At 44.0% G+C, this 8257-nt stretch overlaps 1 long non-coding RNA gene across 1 annotated transcript; it reads left to right on the forward strand.

Moving 5' to 3' along the window:
• The first annotated feature begins 1898 nt into the window (after window positions 1-1898).
• LOC149360774 (uncharacterized) lies at window positions 1899-7835 on the forward strand. The gene is made up of 3 exons (XR_016288349.1): window positions 1899-2014; window positions 2561-2636; window positions 7485-7835. It is a non-coding gene; the product is annotated as an uncharacterized LOC149360774 (long non-coding RNA).
• Window positions 7836-8257: the final 422 nt, after the last annotated feature.

An 8257-nucleotide genomic window follows, 5' to 3' on the forward strand; every position in this document is an offset into this window, starting at 1 on the left:
CCGTACGTGACACACAGGCTGAGAACTTGAATTCGAGTACGTGCTAAAGTAAGCTGCTCGTATTTCTCGGAACAATCTGAACTCGAAAAGACAGTTGCTTCTGTCGGCTTCCATGCATGTGGGCTCTTGCTAGTGAAAGTACACTCGAACAGGATGCGGCGAGTGCGGGCCGCTGTAGCATATAAGCTAAAGTGTGAAGCAAGTATCGTCGTAGTTCCGTAACGCAGTTGATATCACAGTAATCCGCTTGTACGGGTCACATTTAAGCTCTGTTTCATGTAGATCTCCGTCGAGCATGCCAGTGTCGCGTAGAGTAATGCATCGCAGCTGCTCTTTGTCCTACCGCTCACGTCGAACATATCCTTGATATGGACCAGTTTGCGATACGGTGCGAAATTGCATTCCGTCAACAGCGTCATCTGCGCCGTCGTCTGCTAGGACACCCGGGGATGGGATCACAGGATCGCAGCTTCTACAAACGACATGTCAGCAAAAGTATCTAAAAGCGCTTTGGTATTCGCATTTAATAAAGAAATAAAATGAAAAAATATAATTTGTTTTTGTTGCGAACACTATTCAAATATTAGTAATAAAAAAAGCGCATTTGTAGGTTTTTTCAACGAAGCAAAACTGCAGCCGTCGTCACGTTTTGTGTTATTTGGGTTTTCGTAGCATTGTTTGAGTCGTTTGAGTGCTCGTGCGGTGGACGTGTATGAAGAACACAAGTGTGTTTTGGAAACCAACGACGAGAATTACGCCCTGTCAACACTGGTGATTTTGAACGGGTAAAGCCGTGAAGAAAGGTAGCGCTACGACTTCTTGTCATCTGGGGAGGCAACGAAGAAGAATGTGCGGTTTTGCTAAGCCTTGATGAGCCGTCTGAACGGTGAGTACCGTGTACGTTTCTTTACTTCTGATCTCTATTCGCACGCGTTATTAGTGTGCGCCTATATAGGGATGGCAGTGCAGGCAGTCTGCGTGCGGTTGCCTCAGCTATAATGCGTTAAGGCCGATTCACACGACGATCCGTTCGCCCGCGGCCCGCGCACTACGTATTCATGCGTCACCGCATTGAGAGGCGCGCTGTCGGCCGCGGCAGCGGGCGAACGGACCGTCGTGTGAATCGGCCTTTACCAGAAAAGAACGGGCGTATAGGCCGCATGGCAACTGTTGCTCCATAGTCTCTATCTGCGTTTAGTACTCGGGTGCCGCGGTAAATAAAAATGCCACCAGTTATCACAACAGAGTTATGCGGTCGCTTGCTAGCGCTGCGAAAAACAACAGACAATGTTTACTACATTCCAATAGCATAGATTTGTGCTACGTAGGAGAGGACGATGAGCGTGCAGTGCCACGCTACAGAGCGCTCTTGCTAGGCCAGCTGCGGACAGACAACGGAACTGGCAACGGTCGAGTTGCCTCGCGGCTGGTGCCCGTCGGATTGATTTGTGCTACTTAGAAGATGATGATGAGCGGCAGTGCCGCGCGACAGAGCACTCGCGCTAGGCCAGCTGCCAACAGACAGTGCTCAGTGTGTGTACTCGTCGGATTAGTGCTTACGCCTTAATATTTGTCATACAATTTTTTCGGGGACAATGATCGCGTGTAAAAGGCTGGGGCATATCCCTTGCCTAGTCAATTGTAAATTTTTATCCGTGCTTCCCCATGGAACAGAATTTGACACAGTATTATGTCAAAGTTAGATCGTTCTTGCGTCTGCCCTGAGGTGTAGGTGTCGATGCTTCCTCGCCTTCAGATTTTCAGAACTGTTTGGGATGCAACTGCGCACTTATTTAGGATTTCAAGCTTTTTGCTATATCCCTCGTTTGTGCGGCCCGCTTTCAAGTTGTTCGCTATATCGGTGATGGTTTGTTATTGATTTTCACTTTCTCTTATTTATTCTTGGTTGAGTGCCACCAGCTGTGCTGCCGGCGATTCTCCGCGCTCGGAACTATTCCCAGGCACGAGACCCTACCCACAGACCTCCCTGCACCACACTCACCAGTTTTCTTCGGTATTTTTTTCCCTTGCTCTTACTTGCATTGCCACTAGGCAGTTTTTATTTCTGTGCAGATTTGTTAAATGCAATACCAATTTTCGTTTCATGCTGTGATGTGAGATATCGTGCTTCTTGCTAATGAAGGCATGCCTTTTCCATCCTCTCGTCATTTGTGCAAAGCAGACGGGTCTACTGGTCGCTACGTTCAATTTAAAAATACCTTCGGTGCTGCTGCAAAGCACCCTAGTAGTAATAATTAAATCCTGTGCATGCTATATTCGAATAGTTACGCTCTTTTCATCATGCATAAAAATAGTGGTATTCCAGCCTGCTCATCTTTCTATGCGGTTGTGACAGTCATGTAAATCTACTGAAAAAATGTATATCGGTGCATCACATACAATCTGTTCATTTCTTTTGTCATGGGCCATCTCATTGCTTTTTGTGTTCCTATGTTCATACCTTATTCTAATTTATGAAGCAGTAGACAATTTCTTCTCTTGTCATTCATGACATTGTTACGGCCACTGACAACAGTTGCTCTGACATATTTATTTGCAGTTGCCAGCTGCCAGTATCTACTGGGCCATTCGTGCTTCCAGCTTTTGGCTGTGCTATCTCTCCTCAGCTGTTTGTGGTAGGTATTGTTTTCCAGTGATGCATACCTTACCTGCCTATTTAGAAAAATTTCGTAGACATAGGCTCACAGCCGGGTTTAGAAATGCATGCAGAGCTCTACGTGCACTTAGCAGCAGTACCTCCCTGTATAATCACATGAATCTGATCCTGAATTACATGAGTGTAATTGCATGATCTGTATGAAATAGTCGCTCATGAAGCTTTTGACTGCTGCTGTTAACATAATAGAGTTTACACTGCTTCAGGTGCAGTGACTATTTCACACATGTTGCCTCTTATGCATATGTGCCCTCTGAAAGGGCGAACATATTCCTTTATCCCTTTAAAAAACATTGTGTTCTATCACGATGCTTTACCGGTATTTCTGGTGTATAGACCAAAATGTCACTCAGTATTGTAACATGAAGCGGGAACTCAGTTTGTCCAATGTTTTAGAGGCAACATGAAGCGGAAACTGAGTTTGTCCAATGTTTTAGGGGTCCTAAAACATTGGACCAACACAGTTCCCACTGGAGTTATTGATCGCTTCGCTCTCGCCCTACCATAAGCTTGCCGTCCAGGTTGGACAAATTGGTAGAGCGACTGCTCCAGTGAAGTGGTGGTTCTGAGTTCGAACACCAGACCAGGACGAATCTTTCTTTAACTACGAAGTTTCTGTGAAAGCTGTATAGCTTTCCTTTGTAGCCATTTGGCTGTGCTCGAGTGGATGTCAATGAGTAATTACTCCTTATTACAGATCTTTTGTCAACGCCAAACTGATTCAGTAGCAACAAATAGTAGAAGGGTAAAAGCATGCTGCTCCCAAAAATTCGTTAAGCATGTTATAAAATGTATGCTGTATTGTTTTAACTGCTGCAAAGAAATAACGGTTATGTTAGATGCCCAGCCCCTATTAGGTAAACATAGCTCGCAATTAACACAGTGGATGGAAAAGAAATATGGACTTCAACCCTCACGACGACCCTCACCCCAGTAAAACAAAAAGTGCCAGTGTTGCCATACTTGAGAGCTTTGCTCTTTAAAAGTGCAGTAGACTGCCACTCAAAGTTGACAAAAAAATGCGTCTCGTTTTCTGCATGTGCATTCCACAGTGCTGGTGCCATTTTCACTGGCCATTGACATTCAGTCGCATGATGTGCACCCCGCTCCTCGAGTTGATTTTGTTTGTCTTGTGAACCTGCCGTCAAAATCAGTGCAGGATAATGCTTCCCCAGTTGATCTGCAGTTAACCTTGTCCTTTGCCAGCTGCTGTCACCCTTTCTCCACAGAGAAGGGCGGTGGGAGTCCAAGCCAGGTGGAGTTGAAATATTTGACTAGTAGTGGGCAGGGATCCTGCGGTTTGTTGAGGACACAGGCAAATTGGAGACTTATAGAAGAATTTTTTTACCAGCCAAAAAAGACGCATACACAAGAGAGAACCGCACAGGACAAGGGCTGGTAAAAGCCGTAGTCCTCTGTGGTTCTCTCTTCTGTATGCGTGTTCCTTGGCGGGTAAAAAATTCCTCCGTAAGTCTCCAATTTGCCGGTGTCCTCCACAGATTGGAGGATCCCTGTCTGTTACTAGTCAAATTTCACTACTCCACCTGGATTGGACTCCCACTGCCCTTCTCAAACTTTTGCAATCTTGTTGCCCTAGCATATCATCAGCTGTCTGTTGTATTACTTTCGCTTCAGTGAAATTTGACATGTAGCGGACAGGGATCCTAGAATTTGTGGAGTACACAGGCAAACTGGAGACTTATAGAAGAATTTTTTTTACCAGCCAAGGAAGACGCATACACAAGATTCGTTGTCTGTGTTTCACAACTGAAAGTTCTAAATGCGTGCAAAAGTGTATCGTGCATTCGCACGTATTTTGAAAACTCAATTTTTGCAGCGTTAGGTTTTCGGAATTGGAGCTGTAGCATTGCCGCCACAGAATCCCGCTCGTTAACAAAGCGCACACTTATTTGCTAGGTATATATTCGGTATACCGCAACCAGTACACGTCACTGTTTGGAAGGTTCTGTCGCGAAATTTCTGATTGTGCAAGGTAGCTTTTCTTTTAAATTCAAGCGCTCTCTATTTGCTTTTTCCTGTGCATATTCATCGGTCGTTTCAATTCGGAAGCGTTGGTGCTGCAAGACGTGCATACGGAAGCTACGTTTGTGCACAAAGCTCCTGAATTTTTGAAAGCGCAGCTCTGACAGTTCTCGTTGTCATAAATAAGTACAAAGCAGCCTAATCTTTTTGGACACACCATTTCATGCTCTTAGCTGTTTCTGAGAAACAGGCTGCCTTTTTTTCTGTTTTTGGTGTGAAACATTCCTAACAACTTCTTCCTTTCTCCATGCACAGATAGCCTATGCATACACGGGGAGCTTGATTGCAATATTTAGGGCAATATTTATAACAGGTGCAGTGAGCCTTGGTGCATGTGGACAGAAACTAAGCTAGGGTGGGGTGGGGTATTTTCGCACAGGGTAATGTTATGCGGAGGGTTTGGCGTATTGAAACCGAGTCTTTCTGGGCTCTTATTAGACGTCCCAGCACCAGGACAGTAGTTGAGGCTTTTCTTCTTTGTTGTCTAGTCAACGGTTTCCATCACATAAAATAGCCTTAATTCTAGCTATCCCGTGGCCGTCTAACAGAACGATGCAGATATACTGAAGTGATCAGTGTTGCATAAAAGTAGTGAGAACATTGCAAATGCAAGACAACTTCATTGGTTTACAGTGCACTAACGTGGCAGTCATAGAGAATTACACATTACATTTGCAAATCTAAATTGTGCATAATAGTATGGACTGGCACGTAATGTGCGAAGTAATCACAGTTATCTCGTTCATGCCAAATGCTAGTGTCAGACATTGTCAGTATTGCATATTTATAAAGAGCAGACATGCTGCGCCTAACTTGTCGTTGGATAGATTTTATTACTATGAAAGCAAAAAGTTTACACATGGCTGTCGTGTTCTTGCGTGGGAAGTAGTATTACCTTAAATGAGTATAAACACCAAATTTTTGGTTATGTGTGTTCTTTGTAGCGACGTGCTGGGCATTCGTATACATAGAATTGTTGCATAGTATTCGTCTCCAATCGCTAAATAATTACAACCAGATTTCTTTTCTTCCCTGTTTCAATAGCATAGCAATTGCTATGACATCAATGTTCAGTATAGGTTATGGAAGGCACAAAAAAGCTACAATATCGCTACTTCATCGTTTTAATTAGTTACAATGCTAAAGCCAGCCTGCCTTAAGAGTCGGAATCACAATGAATGACGAAGCCGCAGTTATATTGCAGTTTTCCTCATGCCTCACGTGGCTTATACTGACCTTTGATGCCATTGCCATTGCTCAGTTTTTAAAAGTGAAGCAGGAGAGAGAAGATATTTAATTACAAATTATTTAGCAGTCATAGGCGAATACTGTGTGGTTATCCGTGCATAGTAATGCCTTATGCATCATTAAAAACAAAAAAAAAATGTGCAACTGAAATTTGCTCGGCTGCTGACCCAAAAGACGCGGGTTCGATCCCGGACGCGGCGGCTGGAATTTCTTTGGAGGAGAAATTCTAGAGGCCCGTGTACTGTGCGATGTCAGTGCACGTTAAAGAACCCCAGGTAGTCGAAATTTCCGGAGCCCTTCACTACGGCGTCTCTCATGGCCTGGGTCGCTTTGGGACGTTAAACCCCATAAACCAACCCAAACCAAACTGAAATTTGTTGTCTGCCTCTTTGAGATGAAAAATTTTGAATTTTTCCTTCACTATTTTAGAGCATGAAATTCAGTTAATGGTATCTGAGAAACAGGAATTGCAACAGCCATTTCTCTTCAGCAAGAAAACTGTCATTGGTTTAAGTGTTTTCCCGATTCAAGGTTACCCTATATTTTAAACTGCACAATGTATTATGTGACAAGAAACCGTCAAGCACAATAGGTGTGGTTTTAGAAATGGCTGGAAGTGATAAGGGAATACATTTACTTAGAGCAGGTAGTGACCGCTGATCCGGATCATGAAGGGTAATAACTAGAGGAATATGAATGGGGTGGAGTGCATATGGCAGGTTCTCTCAGATCATGAATGGCAGTTTTTCAATACCCCTCAAGAGAAAAGTATACAACAGCTGTATCCTACCGGTATTCACCTATGGGGCAGAAACGTGGAGGCTAACGAAGAGGGTTCAGCTTAAGTTAAGGACAACGCAACGAACTATGGAAATAAAAATGATAGGCGTAACGTTAAGAGATCGGAAGCGGGCGGAGTGGGTGAGGGAACAAACGCGGGTTGAAGACATCCTAGTCGAAATCAGGAGAAAAAAGGGTGCTTGGGCAGGGCATGTAAGACGAGGGCAAGATAATCGCTGGTCCTTAAGGGTAACGGAGTGGATTCCAAGAGAAGGCAAGCGTAGCAGGAAGCAGCAAAAAGTTCCATGGGCGGAGGTTTGCAGGAACACGGTGGACATAGCTGGCGAATGACAGGGTTAATTGGAGAACATGGGAGAGGCCTTTGCCTTGCAGTGGGCGTAGTCAGGCTGATCATGAGACTTGCAGCAGAGCTTGCTCATGTTAAAATTTTCATTTGGTAAATATGTGCTTGTTTTACATGCACACAGCTTTTGAAAGGACTAGCATAGTGATAATTGTATTGGGCTTCATGAAATTGTAGCTCTGAATGAGGGTTTGCAATGAAAGGTGTCTACACTTGGTCACAATATAGGTACACACTAGTGACGACATGACACACACTATCAGTACATTCTAGTTGTATTCATTCTTTCTTTTCATGGGGTTATATGCAGGATAGTATGAAAAGGGCATTGGAATTGACTCTTACTTGCATTATTTTCATTCATGTTTGCAGGCACCCGGAGAAATGCACGCATAGCCAAAGCTCCTTCACTCAGCCGAGCAAGCTACGGCATCATCCAGCATCTTAGTTTCTTTTGAGCGCTTACAGCTCACTGCGGTGGATTTGGTAGATGGGTTTACTTTGCTTTTGGCAGTGTTCTTGGCATTTAATGTCAAGTACACCCCAAAAACAAAGCGGGCTTGTCTGCTGCTTGAGACACTAATGGGGCTTGATCCTAGCGAGCGCCTCCCGAGCGTGTTTTGGGCAGCCACAGCAATCACAGCAATGACTTGAGAAATAAAAGTTATCAGTGTTGTACATTTGTGGCATTATTTCTTGAACCATTGTTATTCCCAACGCAGACAGAGCACCATACTAATGTGCAAACTGTAGTGTAGCCATAAAGTAGTTGTATGAGCAAAAATTATTCTACTCAAAGATTACAGTCCCTTTTGCTCATTACTCTTTTGTAGATGTAGCGCAGGTGGATCCTGCAAAACATATGACCAACTTGCTCTGAAGAATATGTGAAATAAGAAAATTAGTAGGATACATTGAAAACACGTGAAACTCCTTTTGAAGGAGTAAAATGAGATCTGGGCTGATACTCCTTGAAGGAGTATAGTCACTCTAACAAACGGAGTCCTGGAACTCTACCTGAAAGAGTAGTAGGATGCTGTTTCAATGTGGTAGCTTTACTCCCTCGGAGGAGTGCCTGTACTCTATTGCAGGAGTAGTACAGTACTCCTTGAGTAGGTGTTGGATCACTCTTTGTCCAGAGGGAG

Source organism: Amblyomma mixtum, chromosome 2, assembly GCF_055824585.1.
Source record: "Amblyomma mixtum isolate Tamu chromosome 2, ASM5582458v1, whole genome shotgun sequence".
NCBI classification, from domain to species: domain Eukaryota; kingdom Metazoa; phylum Arthropoda; class Arachnida; order Ixodida; family Ixodidae; genus Amblyomma; species Amblyomma mixtum.